The 25,647-nt window shown below is 37.0% G+C and overlaps 1 protein-coding gene and 1 long non-coding RNA gene across 3 annotated transcripts in view; one reads left to right on the forward strand and one right to left on the reverse strand.

Moving 5' to 3' along the window:
* Positions 1 to 25,647, forward strand: part of Lsamp (limbic system associated membrane protein) — a 2,132,018-nt gene that overhangs the window by 296,154 nt on the left and 1,810,217 nt on the right. The gene's annotated exons all lie outside the window — the stretch shown is intronic.
* Positions 1,407 to 25,647, reverse strand: LOC116085917. The gene is made up of 2 exons (XR_004116750.1): positions 25,332 to 25,647; positions 1,407 to 1,572 (listed from the first exon to the last, which is right to left on the reverse strand). It is a non-coding gene; the product is annotated as an uncharacterized LOC116085917 (long non-coding RNA).

The following is a 25,647-nucleotide window of genomic DNA, read 5'->3' on the forward strand; positions in this document are numbered from 1 at the left end:
AAAAAGATGTTGTTGAGTGCATTGGAAACCTTTTAAAATGGCTGTAATTAGCTACTCTGGGAGAATGTTATAGGTTTTGATGGGCCCCTCAGTGGCAGTTCCAGTGGTCTATCCTGTTGACTGACAAAAGATTGTAGAGGAATATTTAATGTTGTTTTAATTAACAACTCCTAAAAGAAAATGTCAATTATCTTCCATTAGCCTGAGGCCTTATCTTTTCAAATTTTCCCTTACTCTCTTTATAATGATACACAGAAAATTATTTTTTAATTCCCCCATGAAAATCCATCATCCTTTGGAAGAAAGACCAGTGTTTAGTTTTAATATCCTGAGTTAATGATGATTTTTAAACCTAAAAAATATATTCCCTTCAAAATATCTATGTGGAAGAGATAGGCATTTATTTATGGCTGCTTATTTCTCAGAAGGTGAAAGAGAAAGATACAGAATGCATAGGACATTACTAAAAATGGGCATATTTGTTACACGTAGAAAAAAAACTAGGAATAAAGTTATCTAATGAAAAAGAAACAAACCATGAAGGTTCTTTCAGGCATAAGCAAAGTGATAGCTGTGTACTACAGTAATTTCCTACTCTATGTATGATCCTGGATCTAACCACAATATCACCTACGCACATACATACATGCACATAACACACAAACACACACACAAACACGCAAGCATCAGAATATTGGACTTGAAATTAGGAACTGATTAAGATTGATATGCCATATTTAAATGTATGGAATCTGAGATGAAAGAGACTCCAAACATTACTTTGTTTCTTTCCTTCTTGTAAATGGGGTAACTTGTATAAGTGATCCCCTGTGGGCTTCAATTTCTTCTTGGTAAGGGGATAACAGCCACATGACTTAACTCATTGGCCTGCTGTGACAATTATATTTGTCTGCCTTAGCCTGTGTCCCAATCATTGGCAGTTGTAATATCACATGCATGTAATATCTGATAAAAATTCCTTGCTGCATGCACACAAAAGCTTGTATTTGAGTTAATAGAAAAAAAAAGTTGCTACATGGGACATAGGAGCAGACATTAAGCTTTAAAAAGACTCTTTGGCCTAAGTAAAATAGGAACTTTTTATTTGCTCTGAGAACGGAAGGGAAATTATTTAGTCCCTCTATAAACATGCAAATAGGCTGCATTCTTCTAATAATAGCTTGTTCCATATGCATATTTTATATAGGTATCTACCATATCTCAGACACTGAAGAAATAACTTTTCATAGTTACCCACTAGAGGCTCAGTCTCACTGTGCAGCAGAGGCTGACCTTGAATTTGCAATCTCCTCCATCAGCCACCCTGGTGCTAGACTGCAGAGTTGTGCAATAGTGTCCATCTCTCTATTTCAGCCTAATATTTATCAAAATCAAACAACAAAGTACTTGATAGTTTTTTCTCTTTATTATAGTTAAATCATGAAGAGTTATTAATTTCCTCAAATTTAGGTGGAAATTTTGCCTCAATAGCATGCCTTTGTAGTCCCTAATGACATCTTATATGTTTGTTGTCTCTTAGAGGGTCATCTCAGCTTTGCAGTCTGAATTTCCCTGGATATAAAACAATGACAGATTAATGATAAATAGGCTCCATCTGACTCCATAGTTCTCTGAAGTGAATAGGCACATTATATAAGGCAAAACAAAAACAAGCAAAGAAGAGCAGCCTTCTTTTCTACTGTTACCAAAGCAAACTCCACCACTGCACACTTGGGAATTCCTAATGTTCCATTACACTCATCTGATACCTCTGGTCTTCTAGAACATACCTAATCAGATTTCCCCCCAAAAGTAGTCCTTTTGTTTTCTACATTTCGTTAGCTCTTCTTTTATTTCTAGATTGGTAGGGTCTACTGTTCCTACGATTATATCTATCAGAGCAATTGTTCTTCAGATGGGATCTCCTAGCCTTCTTCCTTTCCTCTGTCAAGCATTGTCCGTCCATTTCTCTCCCTCATCGTTTCTTTCTTTTTCTCTCTCTTTTTCTTTTCTTCTCCCTGACATTTTCTCCTTCCAAGTATCTTTCCCTTCCTATTATTTATCTGTCAACTTATCCCGTCTTTCCTTTTCCACCTCTCCCTCCATTTTCTTCTTTACCACCACTGCCCATTACACTTGGATAACCTATAGGAACTAATATCTGTAAGAGAAATAATTTCAACACATTACTTGAAGCCCTCACTGAGTTCATCTTTAGGAGAAAGACAGCATGGGCTGTAAGAGAGGAGAGTCCTATAGAACAAACTAATATCAGGAGGGAGGAACTGAGCATGAGCAAAAGGAAGGAAGAGGAGGTAGAAGGATGGCGACTGTAGAAGTGTACACATTATCAAAGCTACATCTACTGGAGTGACAGTGCAGAAATTAGGAAACAACAACAACAACAACAACAACAACAACAACAAAAACAGAGTTTCTTTGTCCTTAAAGAAATTTTGATTGAAAGCTGGAAGGAGGAACATGAAATACAATGAAGTTATTACATAACTATATTTTTTTTTTACCTAATTATACATAATCACATTTAAGCTTTTGGTTGTTGTTGTTCTAATTCTGTTAAGCAATTTATTGTGGTGCAGTAGATGTACACAAAGCTTTACATTTAATGTACACAACTGAATGAGGATGAATAAAGACATTTTCTATCATAATCCACGTCACTAGCATACTCATGTCCTGAGGGTGTCTGCATCATGTTTACTCACAGCCTTACGATAAGAACTCATATTGCAAGATGCACCATATCAGCAGTGCCTTAGTGGGCAACACATATTCACTATCAATACTATATTCCACAGCTGATATCTAGGCCTGACTCATTTAGCATCATAGAAAATATTTTTCTTTCCCTACCTGAGACCCATTTGATGGTAAAGAAAGATTAAAAGGTTAGTATTCTAAAGGTGTATTGAACCATTTCTCTGGTAATCCAGGCTTAATGAGATACTGGGTATAGGAGAATAACCCTAGAAAACCAGCTTTCTTAGCTCTGCCTCATCCACATCCCTGACAGCCCTAGAAGTCTAAGAGGTGAGAGACACTGAGATTTTTTCCACCAGCTCCATGCTCAGGATCTTGACAGGTTAAAGTATTTATTTCTGAAACATTTTAGTAAATGCCTGAAAAGAAATTGCTATATATAATTTCATGGTGTCGATTGCTCTTCAAGTGACTTCTTTCATTTTAACAGGTAAAGAGCTGTTGCGAGATAGAGCTCTGCCCTCTCACCACAGCAAAGCATTTGCCCAAGCACTGAGGTTATGCACATGTGAGTGCATTGTCTCTGAATTATAAATGATAACCTGACACTTACAATATAGGAAATATTATGAAAAAGAAAGGTTCCATATAGTGATAATAATAATAATTACACGTGCTACAGTGGATTAGTAGTAGGAATATCTTATGAGGCAGGTACTGTTTCTTGAGGGCTTACTGAATGTCAGGCCTTAGGGTAGACTTTTCTCTTGTATTACATTTTTAATTAAAACAATAAGGAAATGAGAGGAAAATTGTGTAACTAGCCTTTTAGTAATTCTGTCTTTTAATTAGGAAGTAAATGATTTGTATCAGATATGCTTTATTGCTTTATACTAAAATCCACTTCCTCAGTGACATCCTTGGCTCACACAAAGATCTCAGTAACACAGCAAAGGAGGAAGGAATGACTCAACCAGTATTTAGAGAGTGTCATCAAATTCTTTAGCTTCTAGCAGGGTGAAGTGCAATCGCTCTTCATCCAAAGGCACATAGACCTGGGGAAGACTTGTCTATCTTAATCACCTGACAGTGCTGTTAAAACGTTTAGAAAGGACTGTATCACCCAAAGATACATAGATGATAATAGACCCATCTTTAAAATAATATGGCTGGCAAAGATAGTTCACAATGAGAAAACACACACAGATGTGAGCACGCACACACACATACATCACGTATTTTTGTATAAATATTTTATACTTAAGGGAAAAAGAAAACAATAATAATAACTGAAAAACTTGCCTCAATTCCCTCGCCATTACTTCAAGGCCTTAACAGAAATGAATGTTTAATGTCACATTAAAGAGGGAGAAAGTCAACCTTCACTGATGTATCTGTTGTCGCATCATCATCCATTATGTGGGAGACAAGAGTGAGAGTAACAGCTGCAGACAGGAGCATCTCTGTCTTTCATTGATCATTTACAAAATATAACACTGCACCAATAATTCTTGGAAAACACCAAAGCCAATATTTAACCTAAGGTATTTTTAAGTTTTTAAAATAACTTTAAATGTGAATTCTGGAATGTGTACTATTTTATTTTAACTAATCTCTTAATATTCTGGCAATTTACAAGAAATTTTCATTCATATATATTTGTGTATATATATACTATTCATATGTGTACTCAATTTGATCTTTCTACTTTATATTGCTGACTCTGTGATTTGAGTGACAGACATTTTCCATGCCTAGAGAGCAACATGGAATATTCTTGAAAAGAAGAGAGCCTCTAGATCACCATGGCACGTCAGATAACCTTTAAAGATAGTTGTATGCAACTCGATGTGTCTCATCCCAGCCCAAAAGGACAGTAAGGCTGGGGGATTGCTCTGACTTCCAGACCACAATGGACTGTAGAATTAGATCTTATCTCAAAATACAAACAAATAAAATAATTATATGTAAACATAAGTGACTACTCACCTGAAAGAGAACTCCACACATGTAGCTAAGGGCAGACGCTTTTCATTGTAATTTCTTGAAGATGAACTAAAGCAGCAATGTTTCTTTCTAAATGTCTCCTATGTCTACCTATCACGCTGTCCCAAGAAAAATATACAGAGCTAAGAATGTGAGGGAATAGTGCTAACAAGGTTTTCCAGTAAAAAGTTAAGTCTGAAAGGCACTTGAGAGTATTGTGAGTTAACATATACAATTGTTTCAGAAATACGGTATCTTGATGCTTCTCATTTGCCACCTACATGCTTACTAAGACTGTGACGATAATTTCTCAGATTGAAAAGAAATTTAAAGAAATGTATAGTAATATGAGCCATAAAATATTTTAATCCCTTTTACATATGACCAGGGTTGATTTATTGTTATAGTGATTGAGGGCACACTGGTTTTAAGCATAATTGCCGATGACAGTAAATTAATTGTCTTTTCGTTAGAAGAACAATGAAGTATTGCAAAACAAATAGAATAGACAAGTTCCAATAAAAAAATTCTACTTCTTTAGTTCTTTTCCTATAAGCTTCTTAGAATGCTTGATTTGGTTCATTGTACATTGTAAGCTATACATTAAATTATGACCTTGACATCTTCATTAAAAAATATAAAATTAATTGTGAAATGTAACTATCAATCTGTTTGAATAAGAAAGGTTCTTGAAGCTTACTCTTGCTCACTTTTTAAAAAGACACTCATGGTCAATACAGATAACCATATATTTTCAATTTTTAAGACCTAGTGCTCAAACTAAAGAGACTTTTCTTCTGAATTTTCTCTCCAGTGGGTTGACACATTACCTGAATGATTGCTAACACAGAGTGGCTCAATGAATACAGTCAAACAAAGCCTACATCTAACAACTTTCTAAACAGTTGATTGAACAAAATTTAAGTGCTAGACTCTTCAATTGCACATTCAGAATTTCAGATGAAGCTGAGTTCAGAAGTCATGAGCAATGGGTGTTTTAACCCACCCTGAAATAGCCCCTGCATCTCACTGTGTGAAGAGAGAGAGATCACGCAAACACTTTTCAGAGATTTCAAAGGCACTTGAACTCATGCTTCAGCTAAATGTGCAGGATGAAAAGGTTTGTCCTGCTTTTAAGAAAAATCATGAAAAAATATGTATTTGAAATAATTGTTCAATAAGTCCATCTAAATATTTTGTAGCTAATCCAAGTCATTTAAAGTTTGTTTGAATAAATGTATATAGATAGATAGGTAAATAGGTAGATAGATGATAGATAGATAAATGTGTATACACACATATGCATACACACACATATATATATACATACATATATATAATATATATACATTCACTTGTTAAGCCTTTGCAGCATAAGTTTGATCTATATACTGAGTTTATGTTCATTTTCATAACATCTAATACCAGAGTTTCTGTGAAATCTGAATACTGTTACAGAGAAGGTATAATAGATCCCAAACTCAAGTTTAGGTCAGCAGATCTCAAGACTCAGACTTTTCCAATACATCATACCAGCATCAAGTGTAGCAGCCCTCTTTGACATGCCAATGGATCTCTTTTTGGGTCTTGCTTAGAGAAACATCGTCAATAAATGATGATTCAAAAAGAACATTAATATGGCAGTTATATTAGTCAACTTTCCAATACTATAGGAAACACCCGAGATAAATTATAAAGATGAAGGGTTCATTGTGGCTCACAATCTGGATAAAGCAATTCATGATTAAATAGAATTTTTGTTTTGAGATTTCCAGTATGAGACAGCACATGTTGACTCTTGATGAAGTGAACTATTCATCTCATAAACTAGGCAAAGGAAGATCACAAAAATTAAGGTCTAAGAATCCTCTGTGGGAGCTTGCTTCTCAAACCCCTATTATTAAGGCCTTCAATTTAGGCCTTATTTTCAAAGGTTCTACCACTTTCTAATAATGATATAAAACAGGGGCTACCCCTTTGACAACTGGACCAATAAAAGATATTCAAGATCCAAAATGCAGCAGAGGTAGAGTCCCTGAGTCTTGGATCCTAGTCCTTCCCTGGTCCGGATGATTTAGTTCTAATGTGTAAGAGTAAGCACTGAAAAGTCTGTGAAGAGCTGGGCAGTGGTGTCACACGCCTTTAATCCCAGCACTTGGGAGGTAGAGACAGGCAGATTTCTGAGTTAAAGGCTAGCCTGGTCTACAGAGTGAGGTCCAGAACAGCCAGGGCTACACAGAGAAGCCCTGTGTCAAAAATAAATAAATAAATAAATAAATAAATAAATAAATAAATAAATAAAATTTTAAAAAGCTATGAAGAAATGCTGGTATAATTGTACAGTGTACATTTTGCTGGAAATGTACTAAGAAATATTGGAATGGGAAATATCTCAGCCAATGTTGTACACAAGCTTTGCACCAGCAGCAAGAGAATATCTCATGACTAAATCTAACCTGACTTTATCTAAAACAGAGTCTTCTTCTTTTAATTCAAGGTGCTGCCAATGACTTCCAGAACACTACTACCAGGGAAAGCCTATGGATAAAGCTCCATATACTACTAAGATAGCCACATATGTGCAGTGTGCTGAGGAACCATATAAAAAAAAAGTGAACACAATTGATTATTCAGGGGCAGTAATGTCAGACATGACCCAAGACTCCTAAAGATATACCAAGCTAGATATTTGTTTCTACCAATTTACTCTGTGACTTTGTAAAGTTTTCTTTACATTTCTAGTTTTCCTGGCTCCACCAACTAGCAACATTAGAGTGTTGCCTCATTATTTATGAGTTATTTGAACTACTTAGTAGAAATATTTAATATAATGGCTGAAAATTGTGATGTAGTTATTATTTTTTTATAAATACCTGCTTCAGTTTGATATCTTGTAATAAATATTGTGTGCATTTTTGCCTCTTAAGTGTATTTCCTTTTTATTCATTTCAATGATATCAATGCAGTTAAAACTAAAACATAACTGAACCTTAGCCCTGTGTTCTTGCTATGAATTCAAATACAGAAAAGCCACATTGTGGCCTTGTTTTACTTGAGAAGAAAACAATTCTTTATTTTCAGTAATTTCTTTTGTTTGTTTTCATTAAAGAGCTTATGAAGCACTGACATGACTTATTTGTAGTTGAACTGTTGTTGATAATTTTGTGCAATGAACATTTTTGTTCAGGGGAGTTATGCAGGCTGGAAACTGAGGCTCCTTAGCATTCATATTTCATACTATGGTGAGTGTCTTCTATGACCACCTTCTCCGGACCTCTTCACCTTTCCATGGGTCAGTTGCCCAATATTCTGTTCTTATCTGAAAAGCAGTATTTACATACTAAACATGGGAGATAGAAAAGAAGGCTCCAACTTTGTGTCTATCTATGGGTTTTCAGTTTCTAATAAATTTTCATTTAGCTAAGTAAAAAAAAATTTTTTTCTCATCTGTCTAAATTCTATCCATAATATATCATTCATACAAAAATATATTTTCTAAGCTTATAAAATTACATAATTCTAATTCATGATTATATAGGGATAACAAATATAGAAAGTTCAACTTTCAACTAAGTTCAACCTCTTTATTTAGTTCTAGGTCTTTACTGAGGCACATATGTGTGCATCTCTTTAATTCAGACCAACCTAGCATTCTAATTGCTATGTGTACCTTTAGATTTCATCTTATAATTATTAGAGGTGGGTTACCCAGCATGTGCAAGGGGATGACTTATAGCCCAACAATAAAAATTAATAATCCTATGATAGTCTTTTCTCTTAGTATCTTCCATTATGAATGACAGTATTCATTCATACCATGAAGTTAGGTTTCTATATCCATCCTACGTATACAATACAGATGTAGCACCATTTCAGGATGACTGCATTCAAGTTACTTAAACATCTTTGAAAGTCATTGGGCACATTGATATTGTGACTATGTAATATTCATAGTCATTATAAGATCTTTTTAATGAAATAATAACTATAAAAAGATTAATATGATACCAGAGAGAAGGTGGTTGGTTAACACATTTTCTATATTTTAAAATTAGTCCTGTATACTTGACTTGATTTATATATCTCTAGTCTATTTCAGGTTTTATAAGATTCTCTCCAATCTATTCTGTAGTTTCAAAGAAATTATAAATCCTAAGTTAGTGGGAATACTTTCTCAGCCATGTTTGCTTTCTTTAGTCAACAGAGCAAAGGGCTTGCCATATAATAGTGGTAGAGTATTAAGATTAATCATGGAAACTATTTTCCCCCAGCTAACATGACTATGAAATCCACAGAGCAGAAAATATGCTGTATTTCCTGATAGGGAAGGTTCAGGGACTTGAAATAGAGGCTTTGCATCAAGCTGTGTGGAAAAAAAATGGAAGATAAATTTTAAGCCTTAAAATTTGGGGCCTTATCCAGGACAGTGGCTTTTTGTTCAGGGTTAACTTCATATTAGTTTGATTGGCATTTGTAAGCAATTATGTCTTCCCAATTCTCAAAAAACATATCTATAATATTCTAAGAAATTATATTATGCATATATGTATATATATTAAAAGACATAATTTATCTACATTATATAGTAATTGTTGTATTCCATAAAAATATTTTCTTGACTTCCAAATACTGAGCCAGTATACCAGACCTACCTTTAAGCATCTTACACTTTATAACAAATACTATTTGGGGGACAGAATGATCTTATTTAGAATAAAACTGTTAACATTACAGGTTACTGGAGAAATGAAGGAAAGACAGTAGTGCTAAAGCAGTGGTTAATTAATAACTAAAAGTGATTACCTTTTTGTTTGGCTTCTGAATATAATTTCTTTTGTTCCTTTACTGTTGGAAGTTTGAGATATTCATGTACACAAACATACAGGCACACAGCCACATACAAATTCAGTTTCCTCTTTTCTTTAATATTTAGTAGTAAATATATTGAGCAGCTAAGGCAAACAAAACTATTATTTGTTATTAAAGAGATGTGAAGTTTTGGAATTGGAAGAAATTGCTGAGGAGATGAAGTAGATGGAATTGTGAAGAAGCATAAACAGTAGCTCTAGCTGTTGAGTGGACCCACACAAGGGCATCTCCTCTTTCCCCATCAGACTTCTTAGAATTCAGTTTCACCTTGTTCTTCTTGCTTTTCTAGTGCTCTTGAGCTTGTTCATTTTCTTCTGGCATTCTAAGGCATGCATGTATTAGACTCATGCATGGATTTGTCATTCCTTCTGTGGAGTCCACAGGATATTGACATCACAGTAGAAACCAGAGGAGAGCATGACTTAAGCTGACTGCTTAAGACATAGATGGAGAATTGTAGGCTTTATAGCTATAAGCTGTTCTGTAGTGTTCCAAGTATTTTCAAAACTAACTCATCTAATTTTGATCTGATAGTAAATAAGAATTTCAACTATTGGGTTTCTCCTCATTTCATCTCAAAGGTAAGAGTCCATTATCTCTTTCATCTGCTAATTAAATTAATCTGAGTATAAAATGTATACAGAGTTCTTCTTAATTTAGATATCTGTAGAGTGCTGTTGAATCATAGCCTGCATGAAGAGTCTTAAGAATTGTATTCAAGTGAATGCCCCTGCTATCTTTCTAATCAGATATATTGGAAAGCTTTAGACTAGGCAAGACTTTAAAGTGTCCTCACTTTCCTACCAGTTATGTGAATCTGGTGCCAGAAATATTCAGACCTCAGGATTCCAACAAGTGTCCCAGAACAACCTCAAGTGTCTAATAGAATCTAGTGGTTGCCTATTACATCTTAAGAAGTTCTAGGAGAGTTTAGGATAAATGCTATTTTCAAAAGTAAAGTTAAAAAACAAGGTAAGTGAAGGACCTTTGAAAGAAACGAATGTAACAGTTCAGTTTGCAGATGGAAGATACAAAGGCATCCCTGGTGTTCTGTCTTTACTCCTACAGGCATAGAGAAGGACCTGGGAATAAACTGCCTCATCTATCACCTCTCACTTAGGCAGTTCGTTGTCTTACTCGGGGCAGGATTTTTGATCAGGGTCTATTCAATTCACTCTTCATTCTGAAATGCTGTTCTAACTCAGTCCCTTGCCAGCCAGCAGCTGCTTTCTCTAAACAGCATTTGAATGCAACACAGGATCCTAAGGAGGAAATGGTGTCACTGTGGTTTCCAGTCTTTTCTACACCCTCTCCACCCACGTATATTTACATCTCCTGCATCCTTAAAAGAATTCAGTTAAAATGCTTCCTTTATAGAGGCTCAGCCAGGAGGACATGCCCCGGGGAGTTTACGCACAGATGAATGTATTATTCACAATCTTGATCAGATCATACAAAATTTGCACTATAACCACACACCCTCAGGAAATTCCTTTCATAAACCTAAATGATTATGCTTAAAAGAATAGTGTAGGAGAATGAAAGTAAGACCTAAAAGGGGTAGAGCTCTTGTTAATTTACATGTGGGAGACTCACATAGTGATCTTTTTTTGAACACATGCCCCTCACATACAAACAGCCCCGCCCCATGTTCTATTTCCTTCTCTTTAAAGAGTCCCCTTTAACAGTTTTGTTAAAGAAGAGGGAATGATGAATTAAGTCAAACCGATGAATTATTTCAATGATGGTTACTATGACAACAAGTTCTACATACTTTAAGGTTTATGCAAAGAATTAGTAAGCAAATGTAGAGAAAATGTGGTAAGATAGTGAAACAAAGTCCTATTGATATTAGGTGCCATCAGATGAGGAAAAACACTCCATATGTTAAGAATGAAAATTGCAGTGTATGTGTAGATTCTTCAGCTGTGGAACCCCTCTAGGGTACTTCTGGAGTAGTTTATCAGTTTGCCTATAATATCCAAGGAGGACATTAGTGAATTCTCTTGGTGTTATCACCTATACAAGGTACTTATGGTCATTTTCTGAGTCCTATCCTGGTTCTAACTGAACAGCCTAAGTTGACAGGCCACTGCATTAACACTGGACTTGGCATTGAACATTGGTCAGCAGGATGCTCTGCCATGGATACTGCTGTTACTTCCAGCTCCTGCTCTGCAGAAAGAAACCTATCTATTATTAAAACCTCTATTAGTAGTGCTAAGATTGTACTGTTCTTTATCTAATTGGCTTTTATTACTTTGAAAACCCTGGGAATGTGGAGCACAAATGCACATTTGCTAACAGTTGTTCTCTTTTCTATTGTACTCTCTGGAGTTGCTTTTAGAGCAGTTAGATTTTCTTAACAGGAAAAAGAGACGACATATTAGACAACATTGGAGTAACTTCAAAGAGATTACTAGCCCAGGATTTGATTAGCTATAAGCCCTTGGTACTTAACCTTGTTGAGGGCACATGACATAGGTGGCTTTTTCTATTACAATTGAAAATATACAGCAGCGGAGAATATACTGGAATTGTAGCATTATCATATTAGGAATGCTATTGTTCATTTTCTATACATTGAACTTACCTTTTTTGATTAATCAAATTAAGAATGGGCTCTCATACTTTTAGTTGTTGTATGCAGAGTGCCCTTCTCTAGGGTCAAATAAAAGATTTGGAAAGGGGTCTTCATTTGCTACTATTAAGTATTACTGTCTCCTCGTGAGCTTTCCTTTGTGTTGGGCTACAATTTGAAAATTGTCATGAACAGCATTATGTTTTTATTTCTACCAGTAGTGTCAGCAACAGAAGCATTAGTATTTCCTCTAGTGACTACTTCAAAGAGCACTGGTTTTATTAAAATACTTATGTCACTATAGATGATCAAACTTTCTGCATCATTTCTGGTTCATCATGTCTTTTAAAAAGTATAGTTTGTGGGCACTAGTTTGATGTCTCATTTTCTCCCTCTTCCCTGATCCCAGAAACTATGCTCTTACTTAAAAAAAGATGTATTTTTATTAAACTGTGTGTGTGTGTGTGTGTGTGTGTGTGTGTGCATGTTTATAGTTCACTGAGTTCAGGAGAGAATACTACATAGCAATGTGCTGAGCTCCCATGAAGTTGTGAATCACCTGGTTAGAGGACTAGGAACTGAACTCTGATCCTATGCAAGAGTAGCAAATGCTCTTAGCTGCTAAGACATCTCTCATTTCCACTTCGTCCTTAAAAGGCTTTCACTAAGTCCTAACCAGGTCTTTGCCTTTAGCTCTGGTTCTTCGGTTTGTGAAATCTCTACCTGGCTTTTTAGTAATGTGCCTCTCAATCAGTAATTATGGAATTATGGGAATGTCTAAAGTTTGTCAGATAAAATAAAATCTAGAGACATTATTTAAGTATTTCCCCGTTTCACTGAGATATTACAATGCCCCACAAGGTGAAGTATAAGTATATTGCACTATGCAATTTGTAGATACAGACAATGAATGAGGAAAAGGTGTAGTCACTTTTCCTAAATTTCCCACTTAGTAGGAAACTTTGACTCCATTGATGGAGGTCTCAGAGGTCCACAGCCACTGCCTTCTGTACCACTCAGAGCTGCCTCTCAGAGTGTCCTCTGCAATGTCATTATGATGCCCTTGCCTCTCATATCTCTCTGTTCAACTCCACAGAAAAGTATCAATTGAGTAACCAATATGTGGCAGAGCATGGTCTCCTTCACGGTTGGCTTTATCACCTTGCCCATGAATTGTATCCTGGAGGGAATCATTAACTCTAAAATCATGCCATGGCTTTTAAGCTCTAGGAGCCCTTGTCTGGATGTGGAGGGGAGCTGGCATGGGAACACTGGGGAGCAGCCCCATCATTCCTGTCCCATTTCCTAATTATTCATAATTTCACTAGGATCCTCTCAATGCCCCAGTCTCATCACTGTAAATTTATTCAATTGCTCTTTCTCTTTGACCTCTAAATCTAATCAGTTCCTAAATGTTACTCATACCCTCCTTTAAAATTCATCTCAACAGCCATAACTCTAAAGGGGCCTTAATCACCTGGCCTCTGAATTGTATTCTCAGTGCCTTAACAACCTGAGTTCCCACAGGGTCTGTCCACCACAAACCAGTCCATCCAGAATTTGAAGTAAGAACCTCCCAACATACTTCTGATTGTCTTTTATTTATTTATTTTTTGACATGGAACAAGCCCTAAGTCCATTCTGATTGCATGTAGATCATTTCTCACTGGGTACTTACCATCCCTGCTCCTTTGAAGGACACTCACATACTGCTACATACACCACAACTTGATGTCACCTCACTAACGTTAAACTGCTTATAGACTGACCTATCTGTAATTCTTTATTATATGGCATCTGGTAGTATATAAACTTAACTGCATAAGTTAATAATTAAATGACAGAGTAATGACTCTTTAGTAGCCTGCTTTACTACATCCAAACTTCTGAGCAAGGTCATAGAAGCCCATTGTCCTTGTTCTTCCTTCCTTCAAGTTTGTTTTTGAAACCAGTTTGGTATTTTGACCCCGGTTTTCTCAAGAAGATGGATTTCCTGTTTTCTTCATTACAATAACATTTTTACATTTCTCTAGCTGTTCTTCAATTTTATTTCTATAACATACTGTCATCAATTATTGGTACTTCTGCCATTCACAATACCCGATTCATAAATATAATCACTGATTCAAAATAGGTGAATAAGTGGATCTGCTCCCCTGAAGAGTTGGTGTCATGTAATTGTCATATAATTTCCTATCAGGTTTTAAGTGACTAAGACTGTATTTCCATCTGTAATCTTGTCAGCATGGTCAATGAATTACTTTCTAAACATAATATGCTCATTTGGAAAAAGTGTTTAAAAAGTATTAGTGACTTCACAATTCTATTGTCATAATTAAATGAATGTCCCTATGGAAAAATACTATGGTCAAATCCTAAAACATTAGAGTTACCACTGTAAATAATTACACAATGGTATTATGGTGAATGCTTTTAACTTGCTGTTTCGTGCCAGAAGACCAAAGCTAAACCTGAGATAAACAGCTGTATAGCAATACTGTATTACATGAACTTCCATGATATAAAGGGTTTCTTTCAAATTTTGTTTTGTACTGTAATGAATACCAGAAAATGACCCTTCAATATTTTTCAACAAATCCAATATTTATGATGAATTACCATGATCTCTAATCTTTCAATAACACCAAACCATCAGAAACGTCATAGCAACAACTAAACAAAGGCTTAACCAAATTGATGAACTTTCAAATGTTGATTTCCTCCCACATTTGGAATTAGGATGTCAAGTTTGTCTCACTCAAAGCTTATATCTTGTTCAATGACCAGGATGCTTCTGTGGCCAATCCACTTTTTGTTTTTAATGATAAACCCTTTTGGTCGGCAAACACAGTATGTCTGTAAGTGGCTCCTGTAGTTTGAAAAGACACAAAGGAATACAGACACAGAGCCAGTCTTGATGTCTCTTGTGGAGCAGTGTCCTGTTGGGGTCAGCAGGTTGGCTTCTTGCCATCCAGAGACGATGTCTTTTATAATGAGAAAGTTAAAGAGATAATTATGGAAATTAATTCCTGAACTGCTATGCCCTGTGAACTTGGTCAGGCAGAACTTTGAATATCAAGGGCAGTGCTGCAATGCAGAATAGAAACAGAAAACCTTAGCTTAGCAGTATCTTCCAGAGTGTGTGTTTTCACCCTGCCCTGAGCAGTTTCATTTAACAAGTGTATGTACCTCCATGTGTATATGTCAGGTGTGATTGTGTGTCTCTGAGTGGGCTTGTCAACTAATACATGCAGATGGCCCATTAACCAGTCTAGCTTATTGGACTAAATAGGATAAACACTTAATGGCATCAACTTGCACTACCATGATGCAAACAGAAAATAAATTGGGATAAGTGGAAGGAATGAAAAGAGGAAACGGAATATAACTCCTAACCTACTAATTTTCTTCCTATTCTAAAACCTGAGTAATCTGCTTCTGTGGATAGATTCAAAAATATCCCATATTGCCAGCCTTGTCACCACCCCACCACATCTCACTGTTAGGTCAGGGCCAAGCTTAAGGCATGAAAATCAATGCCGAGAAACACATGCCCAAGTTTTAAAATAGTCCTTATCTATAATCTGATTTATTCTCAACCCGTAAAGAGCTAGTCTAACAACAGGCTCAGCTAACATGAAGAGTAGTAGCCACATTCCAAATGAGGTTTCTGAGAACTCATTTCAAAAAAATGATCTTCCTGGAATTCTGCACAGTTTGGACAGATATCCACAAGTCATATCCACCTATCACAGAAAGGGAAGGAGAAAGGACAAAGTATTTCTATTTTCTAATGCTGCCAAGGGACACGCCTCCTATAATTTCCAGAGACCTACACTATAATTCACTCTCTGTCCTATGATCTGCCTCTTTTCTCTCTCTCATTAGATTTAATTCAGTAATAACACCCTACAAGCCATTCAAGCACAAATACCGTTGCTGATTGCAACTTCCTCCTGCTGGTCCCTGAATATTACTCTAATCCCTGTGTACACATGTGAGCGTGTATCTGGCCCAGTCAGGGCGGGCTTCTTTGTTATTACCTTAATCTTCAAACCTATAATATCTCATACACTGTGTCCACAGAGCCTAGACTTCCATCCTTCTAGAGTGCTGAAATCAGAAAGTTTATTCTTCTTCCTTAACAGTTGCTGCTTAATTTGGAATTGCTTCCTTCCTGTCTCCCTTTGTTTTATTCCCTCTTTTATGATTTTTTGTTGTTATTTTTAGTTAATATTTCAATTTTTATCAGTTTCTTCAGAATTTCTTACAATGCATTCTCATCCTATTCACCCCTCTTTTGACTCTTCCTTAGTCCAGACTCTTTCCCCACCCACTCAAATTTGGATTTTTTTTTCACCTCAAGACCAATTTATACTGCTCAAATCTTCTTGCCCATGTGGTCTTCCTTGAGCTTGGCCAATTCATCAATGACTACACTCTTAGACAATACTGACTTTCATCTTCCCAGCAGCTAAATATTGCAACTACCCCCATAGGTAGGAATGGGGCTTTATATCTAAGTTCCCTCTCTGTGCTGGGATTTGGTATGGCTTTGGCTTACACAGGCCTGTGCATGCAGTGACCAGTGCTGTAAATCATACTGATGTCCTGCTGTATGGAGAAGACACTTTTCTTTTAGTCTTTTCTATCTCTGCTTCTCATACTTCTTCCACAATAATCCCTGAGCCTTAAAAGAAGCAAGTGCAGTATATGTATTATATACGGGATTGAATTTTTTCTACTCTCTTATTTTCTAGGCTTTGTCTAGTTATTGGTTTCTGTCTTAATCATAATCTCCTGAAATTTGAGGCGTGCATTAATCTATGGATACAATGAAAATTCTGTTGCATACAATGACTGGACTCCACACTGTGTACATGATTATAACCCCTTCCTCTCAAACACTCCAGTGTTTCTCTGATAGTGCTGTGTTTTAACAGCTGACAAATTTCCACAATGCCTCTTCTCTCTGCATTTTAATGTGTGTTTTACTTTTTGTCTATGTTGCTCTTTTGAGTTTCCCTGTAGTAACCCAATTTGTGATGATCTCTTGCTTACTGCTGAGTGAGCTTGGCAAGATGCTTTCTTTTGGCTTTTCAGTTTTGTGTGGCATGTATATGTCAATTCCTGTTTCCTCTGGGAGAAATTTGAGCAGTTGTTAGTTATGTGTCTGTGTCTGTGTGCTGCTTCTTTTTGGATATTTGTGCATGAGCAGCATTGCTAAAATGTAGCAGTTTGAAATTCCACATTGCATGTTACATGTACACATATGCACACACACATACGAACACACACACAAACACATACACACACAAACATACACATACACACACATGCTCATGATCCCAAATGACCAGGAAGCACTGATTTATATGATGGAGAAGTTAAAGGTTCTAACAAGAAAACGATTCTGTATTTTTAATATTTTCTCATGCCAAGATCTAATGATTTACCTTCTATAGGATCAAAGAAAAGTCATAGCATTCTGTGGCTTCAGAGTAAGCAAGAGGAATGGAGACATGTGAACATGAATACTTTGAGAAAAGAGAAAAACGAAGGTTATCCAAACTCACGTGGGCAAGGACCAGTATATCTGACATCAATTTGCCTTATGCTTCATGATCAGACACTTGTGGAGAGCATTTGGCTTTGATCAGATGTCTAGATGTTGTTGTTTTCTTTTTTGTCATTGTTTTTTTTATCACTAACATTAAGCTAATGTTTTCTTTTGTTTTTTTTTGTACTTAGAAACAACTTTTGAAAACATAATGAGAGCTGAAAGATAAATAGAAGAGGGAAAATGTATAGCAAGTAGAGTTCTAGTATTTATAACCCTACCTGAATATTTAGTAACATTTATTTATTTGCAAGACAGTATCTATCAATCTATCTATCTATCTATCTATCTATCTATCTATCTATCTCACATATACATCTATAGATATACTCCAAATATCCTCCAGTAGTATGGTAATGAATATATATATATATACATATATACATACATATATATATATATATATATATATATATATATATATATATATATATATATATATTCACTTTATTGGAAATGAAGTTTGTAGGAATATGACCTAAAAATGCATATGTGAGAACAGGAGAGTGAAAATAATACTTTTTTGACATCTGCTATGTGTTCAAATACACAGTTGGCTACATCTATACAGAGCAGTTAGTTTAATCATCTCAGCTGCCATAAAGCTAAATGGTGGTATCTCTATCTTTATAACTATGGAAATTGGTGCTCGTATAAATTATATCTTTTGCACAATAAAGTTTCATCAGCCTGATGAATGATGGAAAGCATATTTAATTTAAGATGGCTTGACTTCAAAAGGATTTTTTAATCTATTAATTTGGAAACAAACCTACTGATTTTCATTTATCATTTAGTACTTTCCCTGCTTATCAGGCTGTTAATGTTGATAAAACTGAGATGAGATATGATATGTGATTCTCTCTTATCAAGTGAGGAAATTAATATGAATTTCTGGTGGTCCACACTAGTGTTTATAGACTTGAGAGATATCTTAATGTTTGACTGTGAGCCCTGCCTGGTTCTTTGAGGTAGGCTGTCTGTCTGTATTAGGAGTTTCCCTACATCCTGGTAAAAAAACAAAACGAACAAACAAACAAAATTCCTGTGCTTGGTCCCTTTTTACACTACTGTGACTGGTCCTTCTTTTGGCACTTCACATTGGAGTCACAAATTGGTCACCTAGAAAGTTTGTCTGGACTTTCCCATTGCCTTCCTACACCATAACAGGTTCACCCTATAATGCTCGCTACTTAGAAATTTCCACATTTCATCTCCCAGGTCTACAGTCTCCTCTTTCTTCTGGTTGTCCTCACTAAAGCTGGTGAGGAAAAGTTCCTATCTTAGTGGCAGTGTGTGAGGTGAGGAGTGAGGTGCCTAGTAAAAGTTTCCAATGTAGAACATGGATAGAGATAGGAGCAGCAGACAGATGCACAGCCGCAGGGACAGGAGATAAGTCTACAGAGATGTGATCCAAGGCTCGTAGAAGGAACTGCACCTAGAAAGCGGAATAACTTAAAAGATGTGGGTGATTACAGAGAGGTTGGAAGGTTGCAGGTTCACAACCTAATTAAAATTTATCTGGATTATCTTTAACCCTCTTCATCACTAGTCCTTGTGCATCACTGTGTCTAGTCTAAACTACTGGTACCTGACAGCTCAACCCTTTGTAACAGATTAATTTAGCAGACCACTAGCTTCTTCCAATCAAAAGGCTAAGGATATTGTTAGACACAATCTATGGCCTATATCTGGGAGTCCACCATTATATTTGGAATGTAACTCGATCTACCACTTTCATTGCTATGGTACTAGTTTTATTTAAGTTTTATTGCATTATGATGAGAAAAGTTACATGATTTCAATTTATCTGAATATGTTATGGTACTATTAAAGCTTCATACATCTGCTGCCGTATTAGACATTGGAATCTGAAGTCACCTGAGATGGCAATCCTGAACTATGGCTGCTTGGTTCCAGAGTAAACTACCTCTTATCCTTCTTGAGACAAAGGTTGTGTTTTTGTGTTTATAACAGTGACCAGTCACTCGAGGCAAACTTTCCACTTTTATGTTCCTTGGAACATAGCTTAAATTGGGGATTTGAAGCTGATGAGTCTTCAAGGGGCAGGTGATAGTATGTTATGGTACCACGTGGCCTCCATCTGGACTATAATCCTGGGCGTCTCCTAGAAACTGTCTTGAAGTCATACCTAGTATATTTGTTACCAAGCAGAAATAGACCAGGCAGCTACCTTCAAGTTCAATTATAATTTTCAATGTACTTTAGGAGACTCCTTTCTCTAGCATACTCAAAACTTGCAGGACAAAGAATATCAATATCTAATTGGTTCTGACCTCTATGAAGGAGTCTCCCCTGAATTCTAGTAGCCCTATGAACTCTAGGGAGTCATTCTTTCTCTTAGATTGCATTAATGTGTATGTATTTCTGATGGGAAATCTAAGCTGCTGCTCTTATTGCTGTCACTCTAGAACTGTGAAAGTTAAATAAGCATAAAATACTACAATGGTTGGTGCAAGAGCACATTGTTTTGTTTAGAAAGTAGGTAATAAAACATTGTCTCCTCTTTTTCCTTCTTTCCTTTCAGGCTTGTCCTTAAATATCAGCTGGGAAACTGGGGTATCCTGAACCTGGGTAGAATTGATGTTTGTTTGCTTGTTTGATTCTTTATTCTTTCCAAATCTTTCTCAGACATCTGCCTCTAACCCTTTTTGAGATATTACAAGACAAAGAGGCATCACAACTTTTCATCATCCTGTAGCCATCTGCCAAACACTCAGGTCAGCTCCAAAGCCAGAGCTATGTATGACCCACCCTGCTCTTCTTGTTGTAATTCTTGGTTTCACTGTTCAGTTCCCACTATATACACTCCTTTACCCGAAGGGTGGCCATTCCATCTCTGTCACTGGGCTTTTAGTCAAATGAATGTAAAGCACTTAACCACAAGACCTGGCCTGAGTTGGTGCAAAATGTCAGACCTCATTTGCTTAAAAAGTGAAAAATAAAGTCATCTGCTCTGTTTATCTCTAGCTTTCCACAGTCATTGGCAGTTGCTGATTTTAATCTATTGCGATAAAGGGCTTCTCGTTTCTCACACATGGATGCAGAGCTGAAAATGAAGAGAGAAGCCTTGGCCACTGCTTAGCTAAAGGCACACTGCACTGGAGTCTCTTCTCTGAGATTTTTTTTCCTACTTCTGCTTTTCTATCTCTCACTCTCTCATGCTTTCGGTGCTTTGAGGGAGATTTAGATGCAGGACTGTAGCTCTTATGCTTCTGCTTTAAATCACCAAGCAGTGTGTGGTGCGCGCACTTTGGTATATTTCAGATTTACATATGCAACAGCTTTGTTCCAGCAATATGGGAGAGAAGCATGTATGCCCTGTCGTGCTGGCTAGGTTTGGAAAACTAAGGGTGATGGGAGGAGACTGTATCCAGAGGCAAAGTATTTAGAAAGTATTACATTAGGCACATTTCTCTGCCAATTTTTTAGGCAGCCTCTGCATTAACAAGTTTGAACAATTGGATAACTAAATGTGCTGGTAATAAGTGAAGAACTATGCTTGTCTTTATGTCCCCCCCTCTTGAATTGTTTATGAGGGAGTTAATAGTTTTGCACATCCCCATATCAGTAAAATAATAAACATACTTTTAAATTTTATTTTAAATATCATCCAACTTGTCTATTTCCAGCTTGTATATGCACACACACACATATACATATATATACATATATACACATACACACATACACATACTCACATACAAAATTTAATTCAGCAGGCAGAGTGGATAGAAATATAATATAAAATGGAAGGAAGCTGATCCCCACATCTCTGTTCAATTCTCCTAGCATTAACTGCTGCGTTATTGACAATGGATTTGTGCTCAGCTTGAGTCAGTCACATATTTCATTGGAACTGACAGGTTACCATCTACCTATTGGCATCCTGCTGGTATCACAGGTGACACACTTATAAAGCTGCTCCATGCTGGCCATGTTTAAGATGAATGAACATTTTGGGGAGAGATTTTCCTAAAACACTGTTCAATGGCTATACGTAGAAAACAATTTCCTTTAAGCCCTGGAAAAGAAAGACGCTTGGGGGACATAAGCAGTCCTAAGGCAGCCCTACCACACATGGAGGTCAAACCAGTGATGTAGAATTAGTCCACATCTGATTAACAAAAGTTATATTCTTTTTAAAGTTTTATTATTTTGATAATTTTATACAGTTATAGAATATATCACCACAGTCACCACTGTTTATAAACTCTAATCCTCTTCTATGCCTAGTTACTCCTTCATGTCTCAGTCATTTTCCCTCAAGCAAGTATTTGTGTGTATGTGTATATGTATGTTGTGTGTCTCTGTATGTTTATTTGTGTTGTGACTGTGTATGTGTGTGTCCATGTGTTTTCATGGGTGGGGTGTGTGTGTGTGTGTGTGTGTGTGTGTATGTGTTGTGTTTTTGTGTAGGGTTGTGGGCCCTCTTTCTGTTCTGCCACAGGGTATGGCTGCTTAGGGAGGCCAGAGAAGGGGAGTTTGACTGTGTATATCCCATACTGTGACAGGGAAATGGGGGGAGGGGTGCTGGGCCATAGGGAAGCTCTGAGGCACTGCTCCAGGAATGGGAAAGCAGTCTGAGATGTGAGGTTCCTGGGCCTGTGAAAAGGCCTGGGCCATGGGGTTCTCAGGCTCTTGGACATCCAGACACAGCTGAGTGTCACGGAGGAGCAGAGAATGGACTTGGGGGCACACAGGCTGGGGACAGAGTCTAGCCCAGAGCCAGGTGGCAGGAGGTGGGATTGGGAGTTCTGGCTAGTCCAGGCAGAAATTGTTCTTGGCTTGATGGCTGTCTTGGTGGTGATTTATTATTGTTATTGTGGAAATTGGATGCATAAAACCATACCCCATTTTTCTCAGGGTGGACCTGAGATTATTGTCAAGCCCTTCTGGCCTCTAGGTATCTGTTTAGCATGGAGAGTTCAATGTTGAGCCTACTTGACTGTGGTCATGTCCCTTTTCCAATTGTCTTGTTCTGAAATGTTAGGAATGCCTAATACATGTTGAAGGGCTTGGGACATTGCCATTATGTGACTGATGGCCACAAATCTATGGTGGACTACAGCTATGTGAAAGGGGCCTGAAACGAGGAGCAAGCAGAAGCTCCTACTATCCCTTCAGGGTCTCCAGGGCTTCAAGCCTTTGGTTTATCCTTATCAGGCTTCCTCTCATGGTCCATGGCCCTTGATTTATGTTTTTGTGAGTATACATGTTTGTGTGTATCTGCATTGTGTCTATGTGTTTGTGTATGGTGTGAATATCTGTGTGTTTGCATGTTTGTGTGTATTTCTGCATATAAGTGTGTCTCTGTGTTTATTGCAGTACGGTGTGTGTGTGTGTGTGTGTGTGTGTGTGTGAGTGAGTGAGTGTGGGTGTTCAGGTCTAAGGCATGTTGCTGTAGCTGTTGTGTGTTTGTGATTGCAACAGCCTGGCATGTCTGAGAGATATGCCCTCTTCCCCATCCTACAGATCTTATTTTCTTCCGGCTTCCTTATCCATGATGAAACTTGGGTCTTGACGGAGGTGATATATATAAATGTCCTCTGTAATTGTGAACACTAATCCCTCACTTAGCCTTTGCCTTTTCAGTCATTACTAGATCAAGCTTTTTCATAATGAAGCAGACTACCTTTACACAATTAGAAATATCAGAACATTGCTGAAGGATGTGTCAATTCAATCTAATCATGCAATACCCCTTACTATGTAAATTTCTAATTTAATCTAATTTATAGTTGTAAAATCTCTGCCATGCTAATCAGGGTCATTCAGGTCCTGATCAGGAATACAATTCAACAAAATCTATTAGTGATTACCTGCCATGGTTTTGGAGACTTTAGTTTTAGTTGAGTCTTTGTTGCTATCAGGTAAGTTAAGATTTGACAGGGGGGCTGGGGCTGGTATATGTGTGTGTCAGCAAATCTATGGTAATATGCTACAGGCATAGGTTTTGAAACATAAATTTTGATCATTTTAATATTACTGCCATAGGGGATCCCAGAAATACTCTAGAGGTTCAGAGGGAGCAATTCTATCCAATTGGAATATAAAGAGACCATTAGAAGTTGCCACTGTAGACAGGCTCAGATATCTAAAGTGATTTCCTCAGGTAGAATTGGACCGGTGTTTTATAGTTATCAACATCAACAGAAAAGCCACTAGGATTAAGAATATGCTGGGTCATTTTCTAAGAAGAGTGTGAGGTTTTATTTAGCTGGAATTTCGGGCATGCTGCTTCAATTCTCTGTCATGTAGGGTCTTAAGTGTCAGGTAAAGTAATTAGGATGTAATTGAAAGTCCTGAGTGGCTAATGATGGTTTTTAAGCTTAGGATAATAAGATAATAGCTGCATTCTAGAAGATTAATCTGTCAGCAGTGGGTAGAAGGGAGAAGACCAAGTATATCAGGTAAGGACAGTGTGTGTCTCAACTATTATAAGAGTTGTGTGGAAGGACATCCGTTACTACTATGGCATCTTGAAGGAGGCTTAAAGTAGTGTTAGCAGATTGACTGGCAGGAGAAAATGTGAGGGGAAACTTGGTCAAGAAAGAATGTTCTCTTGGGTTGTTTGAAGGGAAGCTATTTAAAGCACCCCAATGATTAGTGTAGTCCTCACTCCTCATCAAAAAACAAAAAAACAAAAACAAAAAAAAAAACAAAAAAACAAAACTCTAAGAATAAAATATAAATTGGGTTTGTTTCCTGTTTATTTTTTTAAATATATTTTTCTCTAAGTACAGGGGGCTGGTTTGAAACTCCATATAGTACCAAGACTGACCTTAAACTCACAGCCATCCTCCTGCCTCAGTTTCTTACATACCGAGATTGCATGTGTGTGCTATCATGTCCAGTTCTTTAATTTCCACTTGTCAGTACAAAATCATGATGAAGATACAGAGAAATATTGTGGTGGAGAGGAAGTTCAATGCTACTTTCTTCAGAATATCTTCTGACCTAGCGGAAAAGCCATGACAACCAGAAATCCCAAAAGCAGGAGAAGGGGTGGAGGCAAAACCCCTAAAGGCGAGACATGAGGCTGAAGCACCAAGCAAACCTTGTCTGCCCTTTCATTTTACCTAGGGCCAGCAGTGCTCAGAAACTTCTCAGACTGCGTCCTTAATTCAACCTGGGAAATCAATGTGCCAGATCATATTGACAACACGAAACAGGGCAGGCTTATTCCCGTCACTTTAGCTGTCACAGACATGGACCCGCAGAGGGGCCTTCCTCTCAGTCCAACCACAGAAAATGTAATTCCAAGTAAATCTGAACAAATGTCAGTGATGCATTTTAAAAAACAGAGCAAAGTTTCCACTCCATATAAGTCAAAGTGAGACTCGTAGACATTTACCCATAAGGGGAAAAGGGAAGAAACACACAGGAGGGGTGTGGGAGGAGAAGTCTCAGGAAGACAGGTCTTTGCATCTTTGAAGAAGCAATCTTTTTTTGACAGAGAGGCCAGGGATTTTACTGCTACTTGCTACTGGGTTTTGAGCTAATTAAAAAGGGAATTTTCTCCATACCTACCTCAGGTGAAAATAAAAAAATTGTTGATGGCAGGCATATCTATGTCTTATTTCAGAGATTGTACTTGCACTGGAAGAATAGAATGGCTTCCGTGTTATCTGAGAAGGATGTTGTACGAGTCCAGAAAGGCAGGATCAAAGAAAAACATAAATGTAAAAAAGGTCATTAGCATAGGAATTGACACATGAATCTGAAGGGTGAGGTGTTCCAAGATATGCTGTTTACAAGGTGGGGAAAATCAGAGAGCTGATGGCATCGTGCACCTTGAAGCCAAAATCCTGAGAACATGAAGTCAGATTTCCTCTTACAGAGCGAA

The sequence above is a fragment of the Mastomys coucha genome, unplaced genomic scaffold, assembly GCF_008632895.1.
Source record: "Mastomys coucha isolate ucsf_1 unplaced genomic scaffold, UCSF_Mcou_1 pScaffold12, whole genome shotgun sequence".
Taxonomy (NCBI): domain Eukaryota; kingdom Metazoa; phylum Chordata; class Mammalia; order Rodentia; family Muridae; genus Mastomys; species Mastomys coucha.